We start from the raw sequence: 26846 nt of genomic DNA, 5'->3' as shown, positions 1-26846 counted from the left end.
TGAACAAACGCTTTAAATTACGCAAAAAAAAAGAGGAGGCAACACAACGAAGTGAAGAGGAAGAGGGAAAGGGGTGAATAAGAGGGCGAGAGTGTAAGAACAAGGAACCAGATGATGTAAGCAGCCACCACCGCAGACACTAGCAACATACAGATTCACGGTCAGGTATTTTTAATTCACTTATTTCCTTTTTGTTCTTTTTCTTGTCCCCTATATACGGAGGAGCCCCGATGTGTGACTGAGTGCAAACTGCCACCGCTGTGGCTGAGGTCAGGTGACAGACGGACGATAGACAACCGACGAGACTTTTTGTATTCTTTGTCATGAGGCTCAGAGAGCCAAACCCCGTTAACAAATACGCTCTACCGGCAACAAAGGGGCTAGTACCGTGACAAATTTTTTAAAAGCCCTAATATTATTTTAATAACTTACTAACTAAAATATCGATGTTTACGCAAGATATGAAATCAATTATCCATTTATTAATATTTTCTTTCATGTATTGGTAATCATCATTACACTTTTATTATTTTGTTACTCCCTTGGTACACCTAACATAACAGCTTATCTCTAAGAATAACTGTTACTTCATGAAGCTGATTTGGTGGAAATATTGTTAAAAAAATAAAAAAAGTTTCAAATATTGAAACCATCTGTATATTTTCTCTTGTCGCAAATTATAAAAATACGCTAGAATATTTTATATTATACTTACCAAATATTTTTAATATATACAAACAAGCAAATTGGACGAAAGTCTATTAAGCCACGAAGGTCTGCAGCCAGTTGAACTCGACGAGAGCGCTTTTAAGGTCTTCGATGTTTTTTTTTCTAATTACATACTTAACGTGTGGCCTGTAAAAACAGCCATTTAAGCGTCACAATTCTTTTTGTGACCATCGATCCCCTAAAATTTAATAATTGCCCTACCGATTCTCTCTACAAAAATTATTAAAAAAAGAAAACAAGCTATCTAACTTGACGATTACTAATGTTTGCTTCGATATTTGTTGATCTCAGTTTTGATTCGCTTTGGAAATTCAAATTTAATATTATTATTTCCTACAACACTTACGATACTAAGTTAGTGCGTACATAGTACGTATGTAACACGAAGAAGGGCTTAAGGTATACTCACGGGTTACTATACCGATTCAGAACGATAATCTGATTTGATCTAAGCCTGTCTGTCCGCCTGAACTCAGTCCATTTAAATTTGTGTTCAAGCTACAGGTCGCAATTTTCGAGATATTTTAATGATATTTAGTATAGTGATATGTTTTGATCAATATTTCTCGGCAGAAGTGGCTAAGTAGTACTATTTCAGTATTCTAAATTAATGCGAAAAACTGTGGACCGGCTGGGGAAATTTTTGAACTCCCTTTTATGTAACGAAAACTGAACTTCATACGACAAAAAGGTATAATTTTCATTACTTCATGATAATAGTAATTTAACATAAAATAATAACTGTACAAAATTTGGATCATCGCGGCCTATTTTTTAGCTCCTATCCCAACAAAAATTTCACAAAAATTGTTCTATAATAGTAATTGTATACAAAATTACGAATTGTATTAAACAATGTGGTATCGGATATTTAAAAGTCGACCTTGCCCGACTATAAATAAGTTTGATTTATTGCTACATTTTTTTATAATTAAATAATGTACTAATTGAAAATTTAGCCTCAAATCAGTAAACATAGTTTCGAAAGTGTTCATTCATCCCTCATATCGGATCGGTCTTTCAATATGGCGACCACTTTGCAGACCGCTGGCAAGAAGTTCCAGCCTAAAACTATAATTTAAAGCAAAAATTCTACGCAATGTTTAATAAAAACATGGTGTCAAAAAGAAAAAAGTATCTTTATTTATGAAAACTGGTAAAGAATTATTTATTTTTATTATTATTATTCTTTTATACTATTACGTGCGTCAAACGTCAATCCTTGATTAATAATAATAAAGCAAACCAATTCTTAATTTTTAGTACGCTAACTTTTATACATCTTTCAATTAGTCATTGATGTGGCAGGTGCTACCACACAAACATATTTAAATAAGATTAAAATAGAGTTCTGCGGAATAACTATTGATTTGTTTTACTTAGTTGCCATTGATGCCGCAATACAGTAAATAATTACTTTTATATATATACATGTGTGTGTTAGTATAGTAATAGTCATCCTTAGGTCGAAACAAGAAGTAAAAACATTATAGCCGGCAAAGCACTCATTGTATACCCTGCACTACATAGTCTAACAGAATTCTTATTTTTATTATGGAACACAAATATTCCGTCTTGTTTCTATGTAGAGTCATATTTTTCATGTGCGTTCTGGGAAAGCGGATGCACAAAGCAACCTAATGCAGTACAAGTTTAATCCTTACATATGCCAGGATCCAAAAATAGGCGTACGTGGTTTAAACTTTGCATGAAATTACAATTATGGATTAACTTTCATCATTATATATAACAACTTAGACTTTTCTGCTCTACAAAATATCAATTTCCGTGAAATTCTTAGGGCAGAATACAAAAAATAGGCCAAGATGGTCCAATTTTGGTACAGTTATTTTTTTATGTTAAATTACTATTATGATATAATTTTTATTATCAAACATTGAAAATTATATCTTTTTGTCGTTTTTTTCTTAATAACGACTTTTCAAAATGGGCATTATGTGTGGAGTGGTCGAAAAAGTGGACCGATCCGAACCATTTTCAACAGAGTTCGTCCTTGGATCTAAACAAGTCACGCCAAATTTCATCTCGAAAATTGTCAATTCAGATTATGATTATGAATCGATCGGTATAATAAAAAGTGGGTCTCTCTTAAGCCCTTCTGCGTGTTACACACGTCCGCACTGTACCAAAAGTGCCGTAGGGTATAAAAAATGAAAAATGACGCGAGCAAGCGTTTATAGCTTAACGTAACTTATTTTTAAATCCTCTTATAACTATTAAATAAAGTGGAGATCAAAACAGATTCACTAAATGTGTAATTAGCAAAAAGGAATGGGAAACACACAATTCACTTTTAGGTTACGTGAGTGTGTACGCATACTTAAGAAGCAAGCAAAGGCTAAGATTGAACTTTAAAAAAAAAAAAAAAACGAGTGCGTACTTCCCTTCCTTCTATTCGTCAAGTGAATGGCACATCAAAATGTTATCTGAATATAATATCAGAAGAAACAAATAAATCATCAGAGACAATAATATAAATAGATAGTCCAACATATTGTTCGAAATTCAAACTAAGACATTATTGCGGTGTTTTCACTATGAACAATAATATTGACGCTGCACATTAGATCCTTCCCCTTTCATTCTCATTATTTGCGTGGACAAAGATTCCGTTAATAGTTTCTTGATATGACGTCCCATTCTCTTACCCGTTTACAAAGCAGAAGCATAATAACTCTGGATTTTTAAATAAATATGCGCTACGGTATGCATACAGGGGTAGAGAAAATTGAATTTGTTTCTTTTTCATCGTTTATTTTGAAGGATTCAAGAATTCTGGGTTTTGTGTTCGCCAAATGCTTTGATAAATTATATTTTTATTATATTAATCTTTATCTAATTTACTTATTTATATATTTATTAATTTTAAATTTTAAATTTCTCTTTTTTTAGTCTAAGAATTCAATTCATTAGTCTAAAATTAAAATAATAATAAATAATAATAATAATTTTATTTACTTACACATATATATTTGACGTATTGTCTACAATGTTCCACATTAGTTATTCTACATGGCGCCAATTTATATTTTGTAATTATTTTATAATCTTATCAAAAATTAGTTTCACAATACCTTATTCATATTTATTTTCGTTATATTCTTGTGTGTACGTTATATTTTCGTGCTGTTTCAAAAACTTCAAATTTGTGATTTTGTAAAAATATCGTTTCTGCGCTATAATATTTGTATTGAATGTTTCGAACAGACAGTCTGTGAGATCTTTCTTGGTAAAGTAAATCAAATACATTTTAAAATGCCTGTATATGTGGGGTATATCCTGTTATTTAATTTTAAAACATTCAATGCTTCAAAATGATTATTCATCTTTTCGACAAACCTATGCTACTTAAGATTGTATATACTTCTGCTTTCCAAAAGTTTGAGAAAATGCGACATCTTATCAAGAAACTATTAATAGATTATTGCTCCATTCAAATAATGGAAATGAAAGAGCAAGTTTCTAATTGCTTTAATACTATCATTCTCAGCAAAAACACAAAAGGTCCGTAAAAATTCCCTAGTTTGAATTTTACACAAAATGTCGAACCATCTACTGGTCTGCATCTGATACTACTCAACTTTAACTTAAATCACAAGTCAATGTAGCTTCATGAGAAGAGTAGCGTAAAACAAAACAAGTATAGGTACAAAAACGTTGAATAAATCACATCATCACATTGACATAAAACTAAGCAACGCGCTGACCGACGACGGCTTTTAAACTCACGAGGTGAACAACATCATGGAAACAGAAATCTAGTCCAGTCAACCAAGTAAAAGTTGCTCAAGCGCTTAGGATAACGAATTAAAAATTTGAAATTCGCAAGCTCATTACGCTCAGCCACACATGCTGACGTGTAAAGCAGGAGAGGGTCGTATACACAATTCAAAAATTCTTGCGCTCAATGCATTCCAGTTAAGCACCTGAAACACTTGAGATACCGCTGCTTGAAAGCAAGTGAAACACTAGGGTTCATTTCAGTAGACAAGCAATAAAGGTGTATTTCGTTTGTGGCGAATCGTGAACACCTATAACTTCAAGCTAGTAAATAAAAATCAGATAAGTTTTCTTTGCGAATAGTGAACACACATTATGCAGATACGCAGATTTAAAAATGTTTTTGTAAGGTTTGGATCGACATACAGACACTAGGTTTAGAAAATTTGGCTTTGATAACCTTGTTCCCTGCAATTTAAAAATTTTTACTTGCTTAGTTTCATATCTTATCTAATGACTTGTAGAAGAAATTTTAAACTTCCGTATCAATTTTCTTCACTTTTAAAACAAACGATTTATACATGAACTAAAGCGATCTGCAAAAGCATGCTATTAGAAGGATATATCCTTCTTACGATGTTTCCGGGAAGTTTTTTTACTTACCACAAATCAAATAATGGAATCCAAACATTCTGATCTGCTTTAGGGAATCTTCATACTCAACGCAACATACAAAATAAAGGTATCTTTCAAATTTCAATTTGAGTACATGTAGGGGCGTTTGATTGCCTACGTATGCATGCAAGCGCGTAAAACGAGTTCTTTATTTTGTTTCTGTTTAGTTTCAAAAGCAACACATTAACTTAACATTCATCGCGAAGATGCCTGAAGTTCATTCATAGAATATCTCCAGTTAGGTCTTGATCACGTTAAGTTTTGTCACAATAGAAGCTAATTCAATCTACTCTTCTATATACGGTTGCATTCACATGCAGTCTCGTAACACATTAGATTGCTTCTGCACAATATCCTCCTATTTACATGGTATGTAAAGCGGTGTCAGATCAAACGATGTAATCTCTCACGTAGCATCATTTTAAAATTTTAATATTTATCTGTAAATGTCACTTGGAAAACATTTATATATATGTTTGATATTGTGGTTTTCTTTTTAGCGCACTGACATTTGAATGTCCATATTATAAAGTCATGATCTCTTGTTATCTCTTGTGAGTATGCGGACTAGCTTTGATGTTAACGCTTTCGTGCCAAACAATTTTGTACAATTTTGTTGCCTCTACTACGCATTTTCACCTGTTTGACTGGACGCGGGTGCTTATGTTTAAAAAAACTATTGGATTACCAAATATATATGTAAATAAATAAAGAGAAAAAAAAGCATTATTCCTGTTAGTGCAAATGAAATCTTAATTAATAAACAATGAAAGCTTAGAACGATTAGAATGATTAAATAAAGTGATGAACGTATCGTGTTATTCGGTAGCTTGGCTTATGCATAAAATAAACCTACAAAAAGTCGCACTTAACTTTTGCATAAACTGTATGAAATAACGGGTATGTATTACATATTATTTAATAAACAACCCCACCTAGTCGAGAGTAATAAAAGTGTCACAATGACACATTTTCACCATTTTCTGCTGTGAACTTAAGAAAGAGGACGGAAACCATTTTCGTCGATTGCGTTGCGTTTTGAAAGAAAATTTTTTTTGGAACTAAAAGTGACTATTATTAACAAAAATCTTGGGAAAAAGAAAAAAGTGAAGTAAGATGAGATGTTTCATCACTTATGCATGATGACCAGATTAGATGAAAGATATGAATAATATGTCATGAGTGGAATTCAAAGTAACGTATTCAAAACAGGTCTAAGTTATGTATAACATCTAAGTCTGCAGATCTGCAATAAGCATAAAATAAGCATAATGACATCAAACTATTTCGAAATTTGCAACAACGTAGACGTTGTTTACAATACTGAAGGAAAGTTATGTATAGCCTTTAGAGGATTTGTATTTCAAAAAGTACTTTATCAATTTCCGTCACCGCAGGCTCTCTTCCTCGTTTCGAACAAATCCTTTGTTTACGTTCAACATAGTTAATGAATACCATTTCCTTCTATTCGTGCCGTCAAATCTCCCACCCACAGTTTGTTTTTTTTAATCCTGCTATAAGCTAGGTTTCATCTTCTACCAACGAGCCTTGGTAATCTTTTCATTGAACGCCTTGCGCATAAATCGTTGACCGTATGTAGCAGCAATGCAGCATTCCGCAGTATATTTATTTTTATTTTACTTCCGACTATTACGCCGTGTTTTTCCAGACGTTCCAAGAAATTTGTAATTTTGTTATATATTACCCTTATCAAATGTTTATATGTCGAAGGCATTATTTTGGGTATTAGCTCAAAGAATAAATTTTTTTTAAATGTCCTTTTAAGTTTCTCTCTTATACGTTGTAAAAATATAAAAATTATGTATTCTTAACTTATTTTTTATATCAAGAAACAACATAGCTTCATAGAAAATAGTTATATGTGTAAAAATCAAGTTTAATATTAATTTCTATTGTTAAGCCGTATTATTACGTAATTAGCATAGTGGTGTTATGAACAAGAACTTGTTCTAGTCCGCGTGGTATATATCCTACCAAGTTTCTCAGAGTGGTCATAGCAATCTTCTCCCATTCCGAAAATATTTCAAGTTTATATTTCTGAAGTGTAGAATATTTTCAGACACGAGGAATATCTTGGTAAAAAAAACTCCCCAGGGGTCCTCAATCGGATTGAGATCGGGGGTCATAGGTGGACACCTTAATAACGACTTATTGCGTGATTTAAAAAGCCGTGCGATTTGGATGGGAGCGTTGTCTTGTTGAACATCCAATTACCATCGTATAAATCTCCATTACAGTTTATTAAATTGTTCTCTAATAAGCGTAAGGCTTTATTTCTCATTGTCCTCACTGTTTGCCGAACTGTTGGAGTACGGACTTGATTATTTTAAGGGCTACCTTAGTGCCACTTAAAGAGGATTGAAGCTGTAGATTGCACATGTCATTGTTAATCTAGATAGTTCGGGTAGTGTGGGGGATTTTAAATGCTTGTCCCAAGGGCGCTTACACCTACCAAAGCAAGCGCTCGCACTTTATTCGTATAATTATATTCTTATATTAAGATTTATTTGTTTTGTGTAACAAAGATATTATTTCTGAACTTTAAAAGAAAGAAAAACAAAAAAAGGTAACTTGTATAAGCGAAAATACCTTACTATAAGTTACAAATGAATGTATACGTGTAATACAGCGATAGTATGGCACGTCCTTTTTTGTTTGTCTATATTAACGTAGAGTGTTCAACATTTGACTTTCATCAAATTTTTTGTTGTTTTCTTATCCTTTTCGTAAGTACGCTTTCTACATTTATTTTCTCATGTATGTTACGTTCTTTTCTATTTTGTTTATTTTTACGTTGTATTATGTTTTTTTCTAGATCCTATGTATCTCTAATATTTTTCTATGTGTTCTTAGAATTTTAAATGCACCAAATTTTCAATAGAATAAATGTTTGTGTATTTCCTAATATTTACTCCAATTCACATCTTTCAACTGCGTAAATTATAACTGAAACACCAATTCCGCAGTTATACGTATTTTAGGTTTCTATGTTCGCTTTTACGTACTTCCATTCTATAGCTTATTGCGAATATCAAAATTTTCATACAGTTTTCCTTCCATACAGTTTACCTTTAGCAATATTGCAAACACGAGCAGTTAAAAATATTTTTGATCAGTTGATGTGACTTTTAAAAGTTCCATATTATAATTTTCACATATCTACTCCTACCTTTATATTTTATCATCTTCACTCACCTCGCAAATTTTTGATCACTGCATTATGTGTGAATGTGGACTTTCTTATAAATCTTCTTTTTTTTTATCTCCAAATGTGGCGTCTACTTTTTTTTGCACAGTGTCAATTACAAAATTGATTTCGAAGTTTCAAGAAAATTTTTAATGGTTTGCATTTTCCTTGTAATCACAATGAACTAAAATTCCAAAAATTATTCCGAGTTTGTCATACATTTTTGTCCATCATGTTTGTGATTAAAATTATATAGACTTCCAATCTTTTAATACAGTTTAAGACATTTGACGTTCAGATATTAATATATACAATTTCTTGACATCTATCTCTTCCTTTGGCAAGTGTACCCGAATTTCAAAGTCTCTTTTAGACTTTTTAAGAAAACGCTTAGATTTTTGAGTACTCCCTGTCTCATTACTTGCCAAAGTGATTTTTAATAAAACTTTTTACTAATTTCCACTTTTATTTGTGTTTTAGCATATTTTTGCTCGCCACTGCAACCACATTTAAAGGCCACCCTTTTCGTTTGTTTTTTCCTTTGTTCTTTCCTCTTACCCTATGGATATTTTCTGAACGCTACACTTTAAAGACCACTTTTTCTTTTTTTTTAATCTTATCCTATAAATTTTCTAAATGACCATCCTCTTCTCCCCAAGAGTGAGATAGGCATGCATCTTTAACAACTCTTACATAAAACAAACACATGTTACACCAGTCCACATGTGCGTTCGCGCTTGTTTTATTAGATACAAATCATTTTTTTAGCTTGCCTCGTGCTCTAAATGCAGCATATACCGCAAGCGATCGATCGCTATGTTTACGCTTCTAACACGTTAGTCGAGGATGTCATATCTCTTCCCAATATTTATGATGATCATGGTCTGTCCAAATTAAACGTTGTCTCAACACTAAATATAATATTGCCTACTAGCTCTCTCTCCCAAAAAATCAATACGGGTGTTTATGGTGTTGTGTTAAGCGTGTTTTGGCAATTTTCTGTTCATATCTAAGAGCTATATCGTCCATAAGAAATTTCTGCACACACTATTTCTGTACATTTAGGCCTCATTCTACATTCTATAGTCCTTATATTCATTAGTTGTTTTGTGTCAAATATGCCGCTTAGTACTCTAATCTACGCTGGGGTGCATCCACTGCGCTTTATGCAACGGTAATTATCAAAGTCGTTTAGGTAATATGAGGCTGATTTGAAGTGCAGGTTTATCGCAACTGCTCTCTCGTCAAGCTTGTAATATGAGGTTTTTTCTTCTTTCACGATCTCGTTTCGTTGTCATTAAAACAATAAAGAATCGAACGAAGAGTTGTGAACTTCTCGCTCGAAAAAGCCAATATTTGGGTCGAAAAGAAGAAGAACGTCAGTGAAGGGATTTTTAGACGTCGGAATGAAAAAGGAAAAAAGATTAAAATATGAATGAATATGAAATATTTAAAAATGTAAAGTAAATTAAGATCCAGAATTGTAAGGTAAATTAAGCAAAGAAAGAAAAATAAAGTTGGACGTTTTTCTATGTAAATGGACAGATTTCCTTTGCGTGCTTAAGTAAAAGAAGAAGGGTTTTTTCTTGTCGGAGGTGGAGGAACGCATGCGATTATAGCAGAGCGGAAGAAAAAAATTAAATTATTCCTGGTAAATTCTTATTTGGCATTTTTTTGATAAAAATAATATTATATAAAGAAAAAAAATAATGACGCGTGTTTTGTTTGGTATGAATAGTTAAGGCAAGAAAATTAGTTAGACAAACCTCTGGAAGGAAGTTAATCAAAAATTGAAAAAAAAGTAGAACAAGTAAAAGAAAAATATCGGATCGTGAAAAAGAAAAGAATTGAGGCGTTAGTTTGAATATGTGAACAAAGGGGCTAGTAGGGTTAACTTTTGATTAGAAAAACAGAAAAAACAAAAGAAACATAGTCATGTTTATACATACAAATATTTCTGCACATGGTATGGTATATGGCACATCTCATATATGCTTGAATGTCGCAGTTCGACTTTCGCTGTCACTATTATTTGACAATTCCTATGCAAGCTTATTTTTATTGGCGCTAATGTTGCGGTTTAATTTTTGTGAAGAAGAACTTTTCTATGCAAAAACTTTTCTAAATACTGATGAACCAAACAGAACAAGCAGGATGTCGAATGAATTACTAAGTTTTTAATCAGTAGATTATTATTTAGCATCAATATTCAAATAGTATTTAATACGGTAAAAGGATTAAGCCTCTATTTTTATTGTCCCTTTCACATATAATTTTTTTATGTATATAAGTAAATACAATTTTTACAATACTTCCTCTTGCTCACACAATTTACGGGTCTTTAAATATTTTAAAAATTCAATTCTTCCTCTTGCTTACACGATTTTTACAATTGTTCCTCTTGCTTTAAGGGTCACTAATATGATATACTGTCTTTTTTATTTATTTCGTTAAACTTGAAAAAATGAAATAATAAAAATTAAAAAAAAAAATTGTGGCGAAACGTAACTAATTAGTTTAAATCATTAGAGGCGATCATAAACTAGGCAGTTAGGGGTTTTGGGACCCAACTTCGGTTCCCCTACAAACTTTTCTATTGGCCGAAGGGAAAGCAACAGGCAGGGTAAGTGAAGAATGTGGGCAGTGGCAAGTCTCCGATCGGTTAGTTGAAGTTTCGCTCGTCTGGTATTCGGTAAGGGGCAAGTACGTGCAAATTCTTTGGTGTAACAGTCCGTGAGCATATTATAGAGTGCGTCTACCTTATAGGCTTCTTTAGCCTTTTTTAGCTTCACAGTTTAGAAAGTAGAATTAAATTTTAATTTTCGTTACAATTTTCTTACCAGCAAGTCCGATTACTTTAATTTTCCAGCACTCCTCCTCCGAAAGGTCATTTCCACATGACATTTTCAACTAGGAACAAAAGTATGAATACAATCATTCTTTAAAATATATTGATAATAAGTTGCTTATTCACCCACAACGAGACATTTTTTATAAAACACAAAAGAAAAATTGAAATGTTCACTATTCAGCAGCAGAAACTCGGATGCAGATAATTGAACATATAACTATTTTCTATTGACTTAAAAACGTATTCCGATAATCTCAGATAATACCAAAGAAACAAAGAAAGAAGTGTTTGATAAAGAGGACAAAAATATCTTGTAGACCAAAAGGTAATTTACTATTAATTCACGGACGGAGAAAATAGAACTGTATTTATTATAAATGGTATCATTACAATAATTTATATTTATCTATATATGTTTATATTTATCCTAAAGACATAAATTTTGAGGCTGAAGGTGGGCACCAGCAATAGTCGATTCAGAGAAGATAGACTATATGGTTAGTCTACTTATTTAAAATAAAGTTAACATTTTTATACATATTATCTTCTGAAGATATCCGCAGAGCTAGATAAAAAACTAACTGTATCAGTGGCGGCTTATCATACTTAACATTCCACTTTTTATTTTATTGATATTATGTTCTGCAAGTACTTTCACCATGTCCATAGGGGTAGTAACATTTGTTCCATTTACAATCCGATAATGGATTTTCAATTTCAACGCTTATTATTCACTGCGGCGAAGAACAAAGTTGATATGCCTAGAGAGAATGTACAGGCTTGGAAGAAAGAAGAGAAAAGACAAAATTGATCCAGACATTCACGTTACGTGTCACGAATTATTTAAAAAAAGTATTTTTTAAAGAAGAAATTAGATTTATAAATAAAATTATTAAAAGTGAACGTAAAATAAACAGAAAATTAATTGTTAAAAAAATTTTGTTAATGAAAAAAGTCTTGGTCGTCGCACTTTAAAGAACAAAGAAGCAAGTACCTTTAAACAGCATAACAGATAAGGAAAAAATATTCCTTGAAAAACACGAACACTATTAATACTATGTTGTCAGAAAAAAGTGTTATATTTTCCAAGTAAGGATTCGCAATAAAAGATTTTAATCTAATAGATTTGATGAACGGTTACGTTCTAAGCGTTTCTGGAATACAAAAAAAAAAACTATTTCGTAATTCACCCTATAAGAATTATGAAGCCAATAGCTTTTGAAAATGAGAGAAAAATTGGAGGCCATTGTCGAATCATAACGTCTTAGCTCCCTACGGCTGCATCACTCTCCATGTATTCATTGAATTGAATTATGATTTTTTGGTCAATTATTGCTACAGTGCGGCCACCAATCGGTAAATTATAAATTTTATAAAGTAACTTAAATATGTGTAGTGCGTGTATTTAACTAATCTAATATAAATTTTATATTTATGCACAGCAAAGTTAATTTGGCTTCTGCGCAACCTATACAACGCGAAAAACCTTCGTAAATGTCTCATTATTATATATGGGCTTCGAAGCAATTGTATGCTGCTTATTCAACGTAATACTTAGGTACCCGTTTTCATATCCATTATTAACGTATTGGTATATTTATACATATGTATGTAAGTTGAAAAAGCAACGGGCAAATGTTGCTAATAAAAAAAATTTGCGTATAGCGAATTCAAAAGAAAACGTATGAAATCGAAGGGAGGTATAGCGAATTCAAAAGAAAACATATGAAATTGTTTACAAATCAAATAGAGATGCAGCGAAGTCGAAAGAAAACATATGAAACATTTTTTCCTTCAAGATTTTTACATAATTTTTTTGAGTGGACGGTTATCACATTCCTTATTAGATTATTATTATTACTATTTTCAGCTCACTCGCCACAGTATCGCGCACTATTTCAATTTTTACTTGATTCTCTTCTACAGAAGAGATATTGGACCGACGGAGACATCAGCTTGAACATATTGATTATGAATCGCATAAACGCAATTTAGTTCGTTTAACGACACCCAAACGTATGTATAAAAGCTTCAATTGAGTTGTTCATTTTTTCGATAAAACAAATATTATCTACTGCCTTTAAATTGTATTTCATTAAACTCACAGCGGCAGCGATAGCTTATGTAAATATTAAGTCGAGAATATGTCGTTCAGTAAAGCGCCTTTTAAAACGTACCAAACGCAACATCGCAATTTATTTTCTAGCTGCTGGCAACTCAGAAACACTTCATAAAACTGGCAACATTTATACCATTTACGCACTATTTTCTTAATTGGCGCTACAAAATTAGGAAGAACTGCGCAAAAAGCGCAACTGCGAAATTGCTTATAACTGCATCGAAGATTTATTTAGAAGAGTGGAAATATTTATGATTGTTAGTAATAATGAAATGAAGATTAAAAAATTAATTTAAGCATCAATTTGCGGAAGTCATCCATTTCAACCACCCGAAAAAAATGTTGGGTAAAGTTTTGAAATTTTTATATATAGAATTATGTTAAACTTTGTGCAATGTACGATGTTAGCGGTGCTTTGGAAGTTGTTGAATAATCCCTGGCGCTTACACGCACAACTGACGATTTATATGAGTTTGAAGTGTTTCAATGAAACGGGTGTTATCTGGGTATCTTTGACAATCGTACTTTCTTTTATATATTATTTAGCGGAAACTTGATAGCTAATTACGATTTCGTGGACGAAAACGATTTTGATAGACTGTTATGATTTACGTATTAACAGCGATAAATGTATTATGTAAATGTAAATGTGATTTTCTAACGAAGAAAACCTGCGTGGTGACTCGCGGCCCGAATATTATTTGTAGTGACTTTATCAGATATTATTGTCCGCATTCCGTATGTAGCGAAGTTCTGGAAAATACGCGGCATAGATTAGAGCAGCCAACCTTTTGAGCCAATAGCGCCACTTGTGAGTTCTTGCCTGTGTTCTAGTTGCTTTTATTATCCCTAAATGTTCGAAAAGTCATCAGAGAGATTGGTCTTATCCTTTGTTGAGGGACAGCTACTAAGCAGAGACTGCCATCCCTTTCCCGTGAGTCAAGTACCTCGCTGTTTTTCAGGGATAACGACTATGCTGAGCCTCACATCCCCTGTCCGTAAGTCAAACAAAAAGAATTATCCCAAAGAATTATTTTGCCAGACGTCCATGGCTGTTGTAATAGAAATGAAATCCATGTGCCTGTTACAGGTCGGCATGCACTATAAAATATATGTGTTATATCAATGCTACGTTATATATTTATTTAATTATTGATTTTAATTCTACTTATACATGAAACTCAACTAAACAAATAAAAGTCGAGTTCAATTGGCACTTAAAGCAAAACTTATATTAATTAATAATAGAACTTAGTACAAGTATAATAAAATAAATAAGAAGGAAAAAAAGAAAAAAGAAACAAGCATGTACACAACCAGCATAGAGCCACACTTACAACCAGTTCAGGAACAAATTGCAAATAAACCCCTAAGCCATCGCAAACATGCATAAGCCTGGCAGCCGATAATAATTAACAACAATTTTGGAATCGTAACGACTTTTTAAGGTTAAAAGCTAGTACGACATACGTAAATCGTGCCTATTAAGCAATGTTGCTTTAATTGACTTTAAAGAGTCCGATAATGAGAATAAGTGATAGACGTCATTTAGGTTCTTGCAAACTACTCTGAGCGGATTAAACAGTTCCCAATTATATTTACACTGACTAGGCTTAACCAAGATAAAGTGAGAAGCTTATTCCACCAAGCAATGAAGGCGAGTCAATAGCACCATTTATTACTTTGATTACAAAGAAAACTCCAAGAACAAACCTAAGTTTCACAAAAGACGGTAAAGACAGCAGAAGCAACCTATTTTCATAGGCTGGAAGAGGATCAATCAGGTGCCAAGCCAAATTCCTAAGGGCAAACAGCAACAATAGCTTGTGAACAAATTCAATTGAATCTACGTAGCACTTATATGAACGAGACCACACAACAGAGGCATACTCAAGTATAAGCCTAACTAAACACATGTAAAGACTTTTCGTAATATAAAGATCATCAAGCTCTTTGGACCACCTTTTTATAAAACCAAGCGCGGACCTAGCTTTGCTTATCGAGAGCTCAATATGCAAGTTGAAACGTAACCTATAGTCAAATACATCGCCTAAATCTGTGGGAATTAACCACCGATGGGAGATCATTAATGTATAAATGAAATAAAATAGGACCTAAGTGACTTCCTTGAGGTACCCCAGACGTAACGGGGAATTCATCCGAGGTGATGGAGTTAAACAAAACCCTGAAGGATCTATTGTGCAGATAAGAGCTTATCCATTTCCCTAAATAGAAAGTGAAGCCAGAGGCTTGGAGTTTAAAGATAAGTAAGTTATGGTTAACCATATCAAACGCTTTGCTTCAATCAGTGTATATCACATCTGTGCGGAAGCCACTAAAAAAAGCCTTGAAAACATAGCAAGTAAACTCTAACAAGTTAGTGACTGTAGATCGCCCTTTCCGAAAGCCGTGCTGGTGCGGACAAATATACGAATTAATGGCAAAGAGCAAGTTCTGTGTCACAATTCGCTCGAACAACTTAGGCAAGACACTCGACTTGGCTATGACTCTGTAGTTCTCACACAAATTGTTTACTTGTATTTTTTTGGATAGGAATAACGAAACTACTCTTCCAACACGAAGGAAAAACACCTCAATTCAAGGACAGGTTAAAAATCTTTGAGATCACACCACATAACTCCACAGCGCAAGATTTAATGTATGCGCTACGAGGTCGGCACTGCTTGATCTGAACAGATGCAGCAATAGCTAGATTTAATGTATTGTAGAACGATGACAATAAGCTTTCAATATTTCCCGTTGAGAAATCAAGCCTCATATGTGAAAGACGATGTTTTTTTTAGCAATACAATATTGATTTTATGAAAATAATATTTATTTAAAAAAGTTTGATTTGGCACATTAAGCCAGTTCAACGAATCATCATGCTTGTGATGAAAGGAAATGCACATTGCTGGATGATAAGGATCCCCAGGTAAACTAATATGTGGACAACCGTTTACACTAATCTCAGGGAAATTGGCAAAGTAGAGTTCAAGCAGTCTACCGCTACAATTAGTGGTACGGTTATATTGAACCAAATTATAATCAAAGAACTAAAGAACTCAACAACCCTATCAGACGTTGAAGTAGGAATCAAACAGCCAGAACTATCACTGTAACACCAAGTAGCTTGAGGCCAGTTGAAGTCACCCAATGCAACCACCGAATCGTTACGTCTAGACCGCTTGGCCACTTCACAAATGAGGGCAGCGTGTTTCTTGTAAATGGAGATCAGAATTTGGGGGAATATAGGAGCAGGTTATAAATAGCTGTTTATTAGGCATTTTCGAACGAATGGCGGTAAATTCAACGTCAGGAGAAGTGGGAAATTCTATTGAATTGGACGTGACTGACGCAGATATGGCAATTAATACACCAACACCAATGCGATCATTTCTAAAGACTTGGAAAGAATTGTGAAAAAGTTCCGCGGAATGAAGATCACATTTTAGCCAAGTTTCAGTGAAGGCCAAACAGAAAAACTCCGTACTCACTGGATTTAGAAAAGTAAAACGAATTTTTGAATTTAGGGCCCTAACATTTTGATAAATGAGAGATAATGGGCCTGAAGAAACATTTAGTTTTTTGAAGGCAACAAGACTATTGCTTTGGTATTACGGGAACGATCTCGAGCGATAAATTCCTTAATCAAGGATCCTACTGGCCACAGTGATTTGTTTAACAACATATCACTGTTTTCAGTCGGAACTAATATTTTAAAAGAGGAGATTGCCCTAGCTTGAGAAGGAGCCATTTTGAAGATGCTAACACGCTTTAAGTTGACTGATGGGACTTTCGTCGCCAGATAACCTTTTATGTTATCCACCGATGTTTCAGGTGCCAGTCTTGACACAAATATTGCTTTTCTGGGAGGAACTGGCGTCAAGAAAATGTCATTATTTGGAACAGGAGGGGGGTTCACAGTAGAAGAGTTTCGAGTTGGGGAAAATATAGATGGGGTTATCGCCCTTGTACCGGCAGCTTGTGAGACTTGCCCAGTCTGGTGACCAGCATTCACACGCGAACAGCCAGGAGGAGAGGATGACTTATTTTTCTCTTCATTATTTTTAGGCGATGGCTCTTGATTAGAGTGAGTGGCGGCTCTGGGGGAGGTACCCTTGCCACTTCAGCCTAGCTTAAAACAGAAAGACTTGCCGGCTTGTTTGTAACTATGTTGTTATCGACCGACTTAACAATATCGGAAGCATTGACGTTCATTTTAGAGTTAGAGGGAGCGGTAACTTGTACTAACGAATCAGATTTAGAAGAACTCAGAGGTGACGTCCCACACGCTACACTACGAGTTGTTATCTTTCTGGCTTGGGTAGAAGATGAGTGCTCAATGAAACGACATTCATCAAACCTACCTAGACTTAATTAGCTCAAACTTCTCCCACAACGAGCTGAGATTTCTACCCAATTCCGAGAAACTATTTCGCGTCTCCCTGACACGTTTGCAGAAATCAATGTCTCGCTGCCTACCGTCAGGGCATGACCATTTAAGCCTTTGCGCTCGCAGACCCAACATGAAACGAATCTTTCCGATTCTGGGTCTGTTTTTGCGCGACATGGTATATATAAGCACTCCATGTCAAGTCAACACAAAGAAAGAAGTGAATTATTAGGACAAAAAAGAACAAATTCAAAGGAATCCACAACACTAAGTTTATCTATAAATTTAAGATATTTAAGAAAACTTCTCCGTTCCGTTGTTACTGTAACAAGAGCGCAAAAGAACAACAGAAAGCAAAACCAAACTGGAAGCACGAAAAAAAGAGAGAATAAAAATCAGAAAAATGATCTCTAAAATTACACGTAAAATTTACACTACTGAAGTAACGGTAAAAAAGCCAAGAGCTTTTAACACCAAAGGAAGAAAAAAAAAAAACTCAAAAGAGATTTACTATTGCGAGCACAAGTGCTAATCGCAAGAACCAAAATGAAAATCACAAAATTTTAATGTAATTAATGTAATTCTTACACTTTTACACCTTTAATACTTTTATATTTTTACAAATACTTAGCTTTAAACGCGTACAAAACGATAAGAATAATTTAAGCAATAGAACAATCAAAAGCGTACGATCTCGCGCGCGTCAGTTACCACACAATGTATTTGATCTTCGAATTTTGTTATTTTAGAGAGTAAATAAATGAGCGACCACTTGTTGGAATGTAAATCTTGAAAATATTTATTCTCCTTTCTCCACATCAAGGGTATTAGAAATATTCCTCTCAGAAATAAAATGGATTAAAATATCCAATAAATTTTTTTATATTTTTATTTGGATTTATATTACCTGATTTTTAGCAGGTAAACTTTTGACAATAGATGAAGATACGAAAGAATAAATTTAAGAGATAGATAGGCGGTCGCATCCTAGTGGGTGTGTGTTCAATGGGTGAGCATCATGCCTTTGCCGACTGGGCACTCACTGTTGCTACGATAAAGGCAAACTCTTCGGCAATGAAATTCGAAATCGCGTTGGACTTGGGTTGGAGTTTAAACTTTCACTGCGCAGCGAAATTAAGAACGGAGGAGAATTGTGATTGTGTAATTTTGATTTTTTTCAAAGTGCTTAATTAGTTGAAGAAGTAGCCAAGTGGATGATTATTTTTTGGATTTTAAGGCCCGTTAAAATCATTTGCTAGAAAGGCATAAAGCCTGAAAGGAAAAATACGAAGAAAAATGTGAACAAATAGGAAAGTTGGAAAAGCAACTGGAACAATTGCAAGAAATACAGTCACAAGAATTGAAGAATACGAAAACTGGAAAAGGATATCTTCAACGGCATTACCGGTAAATTTGAGAAACTTAAGCGAGCATATAAATAACTAAAACACGAGCATGATGACCTTAGCATTGAAGTGGCAAAAGAACAATCCGCAAATTTGGTAGATAAAAACTTCAAATTAATGGAGAATATTGCCCATCGTGTAATCGCGGAATTTTGAAACTCTTAAAACGTTATTTTTTCTTTGTGCAACCATATTTTTCATGAAGAGTGCATTAGTGTTTACTTGGCACAAAAACAGTAATATTCCGCTTGATCAAGAATGGGCCGCCTTGTTAATCATTCTGATTGAATTGCCTCTCGAATTTGCGACAACAGCATATTCCAAATTAATTCCAATACTAACCCTCATAAAGATAGTACAAATAACAAGACTTTGAATAAAAAGCGAATGAAAAATTTAAGGCTTAACAATCACAATTGGCTAGAGACAATGTGCCAATAGATGTCAACTGAGCTGTTTGAATATAAATACAACTCAACGTTATTCAAATTATCATAATTTGTCTTTTCACACCGGTACGCTTCCGATACAATCTCCAACAGTTTGTCATTTACATTACAATTCGAATCTGTATAAAGTATTTAATATAATTTACGGTTGGCATCTAAACATTGGTAAAAGGTAAAGCCTTGGATTGGTATTAGAAATACTATCGTAAGAGCCATTTAGTCAAATAGGAGATACTACCGTGTATGGTCCATACAGTGGAATGGGTAGTTTTGTGTCGTAAGATTAGTGTAAATAGTGTAGTGATACGTAGTAGAAAGTAAAACATTGCTGAAAAGTGTGGTGTGTATAATGGCGCAATTTTGCAATTGACCGATCGGCTTGAAATTCCTACAGGTGATAATGAATTAGTCGAAGCACTGAAAAGGAACTTATGTTCCGATGTCCGGAAAGCACTTATACATTTTGAAATTACATTCGGAGCTCATTTGCGAGAATGTTGAGACGTGATTTACTAGCCGAAGGGTTGAAGAAATCCAAGTTCAAAAAATCTTGTAATCATCATATGTCTGAATATGAAATTGTTCACAAACTGGATTTGATAATTGCCTAGCAGAAAAACGCATGTTATGATTATGGTACCTAAAATAAGCTTAATTATCCTAAATGTAAGAAGGTTTTGAAAAACCATTGGAAGGAAGCTCCCTTATTCGCTTGGTCTCACCAAAGACACGACGGTCTTAGCTCCTTCGGTTTCGATACTAACGCATTCTGATGATAGCTTAAAAATATCAAAACAATCAGTTCGAGTTAATTCAAGCCGTAAAGAAGATTTCAAATGAGTTTGCCGATAGCCACCCGACATGCATATTTAAACCTCACTATGTTCGCTTACATGAGCATAATAAAATTTTCTTATTTTATCCTTCATCTTATCCTGTCCTTCAGTTTTTAAAAGTCGTAAGCGTTTTGTTCATGTATTTTGTTGTAGAGAGGTTTTGGCAGTCCCAAAATATATGTTTAAACGTAATGTCCAATTGCAAACTGGAGCAGAAGACTTCTTCAGGATCTATATTTGTAAACTGATAAATTTGAATTTTAATTAATTTTTGTCGCTTTGAAAATTTTTTTTAATTTTCCAATTTTAAATAAGGAATTTGTTGTTCTGTTAAATGTATCAGACATATTGAGAAGAAATAAAATATTAATAATATCGCCTTTTATAATACTCACATTTTAAAAATGTTTAAAACTCGAGTCTACATTTCGTAATGGATAGAAAAACAAAATATGTATTGTATGGCGCTGCGAAGTTTGTCCTTTAGGAAGAGGTCAGTTCATTCAGAAACATTCCAATTCCTCTTTTAATTACGTCGTCAACTTCACTATTAATTTTGTCATCTCTAATATTAATGTCATCATCTGCAGCATTCGGCATATAATGTTCTTCATGGCATCTATTTTACATATAACGTAAATATATGATTTCCTTAGTATATAGCATAATTTAAGCAATCATACATATATACTTACAAATTATTTAATCCGTCCCCTTTTAATTAATGTAGAGATATTGACATTGTTTCTGCTGTTGAAGGTAATATTAATTAAAAGAAAATAACAAAGAAACTAAAGTAAAAATGTGCTAAAATTTTTTTTTTTGTGAGAGGAAAGCAAGTTATGAGAGTTATCGGACTCAGCTTCGAGGCCTTCTATTTAAAACCAAGGGCGGAGGAAAACTGTAGGTACGATAGGTTGCAGAATGGCCTATGGCTTATGATCTGCCTGTTCGATAAGTAGGTTTCTATTTATTCCTATGAGCTAAAAAATATATATTTCTTTAAATACAACCTTCTGAGGAGTGTCCGTGAAAAAAAAATTTAAAACCCCCATATTTGCCGTACTAGCTGGCTCAGCAGTGACATGTTCGCCCGTCTCTCCAATCTTCGATCCTCTTCAACTTAAGATTAGTCCTGAAAATTGTTAAGTCATTAGTTTAATTTTCAGACAAACAGGGAGGTTTTGCAGACACTGAACCGTTGCAAAAGATGGAAATAACTTTTAAGTGGTTTATATCATAAAAAGGTGTGCTCATAATAATACGGAGTGTACGTTCTAATATAATGGAATTAATTTATGATACAAATGTAAAAAGATATATGTTATGAATATATTATTAAATACAAATAAAAAAAGAATAAACAAAACTGAATATGAAATCGTAAATTGCTCACAAAGAACAAAATGGAGAATGGATTAAATATTCGGTTATCGAGAGGAAAGGAGACTTTTCGAGTCTTCGAGGTCTTAAATGGCAAATTAAAAAGTAATGTTCGTCCAAAGTTAATGTTTATCTTTTCAGATAAGCACAGAGCCCAACCTGACATAAACAATAGTTCATAATAAGTAGTGGACGGATTGAGCAAAAGTATGCTGCTACAAATGGAACTATAATTCCCAAGTTATCTACGAATGAACCCCAGTGGTAAACACTGTCGGTCATCCGAAAAAAAAAATCGAGTTAACAATGCAATGCACAAAGAATTAGCTGGGTAGTAGAAAAAGTGGTTTGACAAAAACAAAAAAAAATTGAACAATCCAAGATGTGTTTACCCAGTTCTTGTACTCAGGGGGTTATACACAAAAATAAAAACGTACACAATCGTGTACAGATGAATTCAAAAGAATGCTCAAAATTTTATACTAATAGTTGGAATGGTAAAGCAACAAAAGAAAAAAAGGAATCCAATTCTGATGAGATTTGCTCTACGTTAGTCGTCGAAGTTTGTGTAGGAGAAAGTAATATTTTTCACCATCTAGTCAAGGTCAGACACTTTTATGTGATGGAATAATTAGTATATTATATTAATTGTAAAGCTAGTTACTTCGGAAGTAATAAGATGGTTTTGCTTTGTATCCAACGCAAACCCCACAGATGGATGCACTCAAAAAGTGCACTCTTCGAAACTTTTATGGAGCCAAAAGAACGACTGAAACTGTCATTTTTTTTTACCTATTTACTTACTTATACATGAAATTCAACGAAGCCAAATTAACAGTCGAATTCAAGTAAATCTTAAAAGTAAATTTTATACTAATTATTTTAAAAGCTAGTGCACAATATATAGAAAGATGTGAAAAAAGAATAATAAAAGCAAAGTAACTGTAAATAATAATTCATTTATAAATGAATAAGAATGAAAAAAAAGGCATGTACACAGCTAGCACAGCAGCACGCACAAAACAAAAACAGATCAAGGTTTCAAGTGAACCTCTAAACCATTGCAATTATGCGTAAGCTTTGTAACCGACAACGTTAACAACACTATTTAGTTTTCGAAATAAAAAAAATGATAATTTAACAATGCAAGTTAGTTTAAGTACGATATAGGTAAATCGCGTATATTAAGCAAAGTTGCTTTAATAGACTGCAACGAATCCGATATTGGGAATAAGTAATAGACCATTTAGGTTCTTGCGAACAACTCTGAGCGAGCTAAACAGCTCCTAATTGTGTTTCCATTGACTAGGCTTAAAAAAGATGAAGTGCTTAGAAAAGAGAGGGAATCTAGAGTACCATTTATTACTTAAATTAAGAAGGAAACGCTAGACGATTTATTAATCTACGTTTTTCAAGTGGCGGCAGAAGTAACCTATTTTCATAGGGAGGATTTCCTTTGGGCAAACACTTTTTGCTTTTGAACACATTGAATTGAATCTACATAGCACCTATAGAAAGGAGACCACACAACAGAGGCGTACTCAAGTATTGGTCTAACGCTTGGCGATACACATATGTCAATTGGAATAGGGAAATTACTCCTCAACGCAAACGAAAGAAGGCCTGGTTAAAAAGCATAATATATATGTATATATTTCAAAATAAAAGTAATTACTTTGAATTTTCTTCTTATGTATCTCGAAATAAATCTTTGATTTTATTCTCAGGATGCAGGAGGTGCTCTTTGTGTATTCACAAGAGTATGTACTGTAACGAGTCTTCTTGGTCAGGGTAAACTCAGCCACTCGAGGACTCTTTGCAAGACAATTTATAAGAAAACAAAATGTTTCGGACCTTCGGGTGTGACCTTATGTTGCTTTTATTTTTGTATAAGAGATTACAAGCAATTTGTAGAGAGATAGGAGGAAACCAGCGAGGTGACCCGACTTCCTCTTGTAACTTTTATTAACGATTTTTCGCACACGTGGTTAGAGATTCTTTTTTCCTTCCGATATCGCGGATTACTACAAAAAGCGGATACGTTGCCAGTGTAATAGCAGCCTTGCCCCTCTGGGCCACCGGTTTGTCCCTAGTTGGTTAATGTCTAGAAAAAAATATTACTCAGTCCTACAGGGATGGCGAATAACAGCTAAGCCAGCTCATCCCCTATCCGTAAAGTCAAAAAAACTATTAATAAAAATCAGCTTACCAAGTAGTCCGTGAACACTTACCTCAGGCGCCTATGACACAATCGAAAGACTGAGTGTGATGGGGCACGCTCTTTTATAGTCGCATTCACGCTCGCTGTTCCTTTACATGCATGCTCTCGGCTATATGCGTTTACATGTGTTTGACAAACTCTCTGCCGCAACCTCAGCTCCGACTTGTATGAAAATACATTTTTTTTTCCCTACATGTTATGTGTGTCTATCCTATGTTACTATACAGTTATGTATGTGATTTTTTTCAAATATATTTATATAAGGTTGCAGATGTTACCTACGTTTTCCAATTGTACATACATATTTACATGGTTTGATTGGTTTTGTAGTTTTGATATCACTTATTTGGTGACTTATGCTATATGTGTTTGTACTCTACTTGTATAATGTTTATGCTACAAGTGTTGGTAATATAATTGCGTGAGCTTTATGTTACATGTATTTGCAATGTATTGGTATAAAGTTTAGGCTACAAGTGTTTGTAATATATTGGTGTGAGGTTTATGTTACATGTGTCTGTAATACATTTTTGTGAGGTTTATGCAGTTACCATGGTTACTTACATTGCGTTAGGGCCAGAGGCGGATGATCGTGTGCCCTACCGAGAGGTATTTCGTTTTTCGCGCGGACGGAGGAACCGGACTAAATGTTACTATGGTCTAATGGTAGACATTTAAGCGGACGGACCTGTATTCCGTAAGGAAGCAAAGCGCTTCCTTACAGTACATAATTTACTAACATGACTTAATATAGGTACTTCAGTATTTAAATTTACTGCAATTGTGTATGAAAGCAACACTTTTTCTTAAACTTTAATGCAATTTAGTTGCTTGATAGTTTCCATTACAATTGATTGTATTCAAAACAGTATTTAATTATTTAATAGGCTAATGCAAAAGCAATTTAATTCCAAATTATGCAAATTAACTGCGGCGTAACGAAACTTTTATACATAAAGTTTTACTAGAATCTCCAGTTTTAAAAATGATTCTTGATATATTTTTCCCTTTCTTATAGGAAACACAACCGATCGAAGCCAGATTGGCCAAATTGATTTCTCAAAAAACCCAAGAAAATCTCACGCGTCACGAACTTCATTCTTTATGACCGCAAAATGTCGCGATCGAAGTTAATACACCACTACAGGATTGCAAAATTAACAAGTGTTACAATCTGCTAATATAATTTGGATTTGCTCAAGTTGTTTTGGTCAATAAGTAGCCTTAAGGAACACGTCAAAAGTGAGTCAACAATTGCCGTGTATTGACAGCACCATATTTCTATCGATATACAAATCACCTCGTCACCAAGTAATCAATCGATTGGAAGTAACGTAAGCAATCCCGTACCTTTGAGACCGCCTGCACAACAAAGTCGAACGATTGTTGGCGAGTGGCTTTTATACTAGCACAACAAAATTTCTTAAACATTAGTGGCCTCAGCAATATCCCATCGCTGACAACAACAACGACAAGTACATTCAACGCCATTTTCCTCACACCATCAGCTCAAATATGCTTACATACATTTTAAACAAACACAGTTGCAAGTTCTTACGTTAGAAGAAAAAAATATAATTTCATCGGTCGCATTTGGAAAAAAAGCAAAAAATTTCATCGCATGGTGATGCAAGACAAATATTCTTTTACAAACAGTTCTTCTTCGCTTCAACCAACAACGTGGAACGTTATTACCGGGTATTATCCAAGGCACTGCCAAAATTTGAGAACTGTCCGGTGTTCATCAGGAATTATAAAAATAGAACCGGGATATTCGATTACTGTGACGGCAAAAACTCAATAAGTTTACAACCATGATTTCGCGGTCGTGCTAAACAATTAGTGAAGAGCAAATTCATGATTCCCTAAATGACAGGTGACATTACACAAATGCAATGGACGAGTTTTAATCGCCCAGAGCGTAGTCCCTACCGAAAGATAAAGAAAGGGATGAAATTCCTTCTTTGACAGACTGACTGGAGGGTATTATCGAACATGCTCCGCCTGTACGAAATGTTTTCTCGATGAGTGTAGTATGGTGACCAAATTTGATAATCCTATGAAAGTGAAAACTTTAGTCGCTAAATTACCAAGTAATCAAAAGCTACATTGGACTAAGCATGTAAAGACGTAAAGGTATCAATCATGAAAGTTTGAGTGGCTGGATATAAGCAACAGCAGTTGCTGCCAGCTAAGTCAAGCAACATGAGCAAAACGGTGTGACATTTTCTCAAAAATGAGATCTGTAAAATCCGAAGTATAAATACACATAATAATAGTTATCAAGGAAGGCCATGCTTCAGGCTCTGGGCAATTCCTGCAATGGTTGCTCTTTGGACATGTTTGCGGCTTTAGGGGAAAAATCGTCGATAATTTTAATGGAACAAGTTCGAACTGAGAGGTAAAGAAGGAACTCTAGAAGTACGTTGGGCTGGTGATGCAATACGGTCAGAAATTGAATCACTCAATATTAATGCTGCAGTATTGAGTGTTCAAAATGAATCTCCCCCACTACAATATTTTCGAACCACCCACGCAATGTTTAAATTTTAATGACATCGTCAAAGTCTTAAAAGATTGTCATATGGATGCAATTAATCGATCTTTATAAAAATTCGTTTAAGATGGACTCTGCAGGGTAGGAGATAAGCTCAATTCCCTTAAATGTCGGTATATGTGAACGCGAACTTGTTACAAAACACCACATAATGAAGTGAATACATAATATTTTCACCTGGAAGACCCTCAAGAAAGAACAGTCTTATTAGACGAGAAAGAAAAAGCCATGAAAAGGCACCACTATAAAGGAAAATTGACAATTTAAAAGTAGTA

At 33.9% G+C, this 26846-nt stretch overlaps 1 long non-coding RNA gene across 1 annotated transcript in view; it reads left to right on the top strand.

Annotated features, from left to right (window-relative positions):
* LOC119640242 overlaps positions 1 to 25394 on the top strand; it is a 53470-nt gene extending 28076 nt beyond the window's left edge. Inside the window, exons 2-3 of the long non-coding RNA XR_005247628.1 lie at positions 13075 to 13220; positions 25033 to 25394. This is a non-coding gene — a long non-coding RNA (uncharacterized LOC119640242). The remainder of the gene's footprint in view (positions 1 to 13074; positions 13221 to 25032) is intronic.
* The last annotated feature ends 1452 nt before the right edge of the window (positions 25395 to 26846 follow it).

The sequence above is a fragment of the Glossina fuscipes genome, unplaced genomic scaffold (assembly GCF_014805625.2).
Source record: "Glossina fuscipes isolate IAEA_lab_2018 unplaced genomic scaffold, Yale_Gfus_2 116, whole genome shotgun sequence".
Classification (NCBI taxonomy): domain Eukaryota; kingdom Metazoa; phylum Arthropoda; class Insecta; order Diptera; family Glossinidae; genus Glossina; species Glossina fuscipes.
This window is presented reverse-complemented; position numbering and strand designations above follow the sequence as displayed.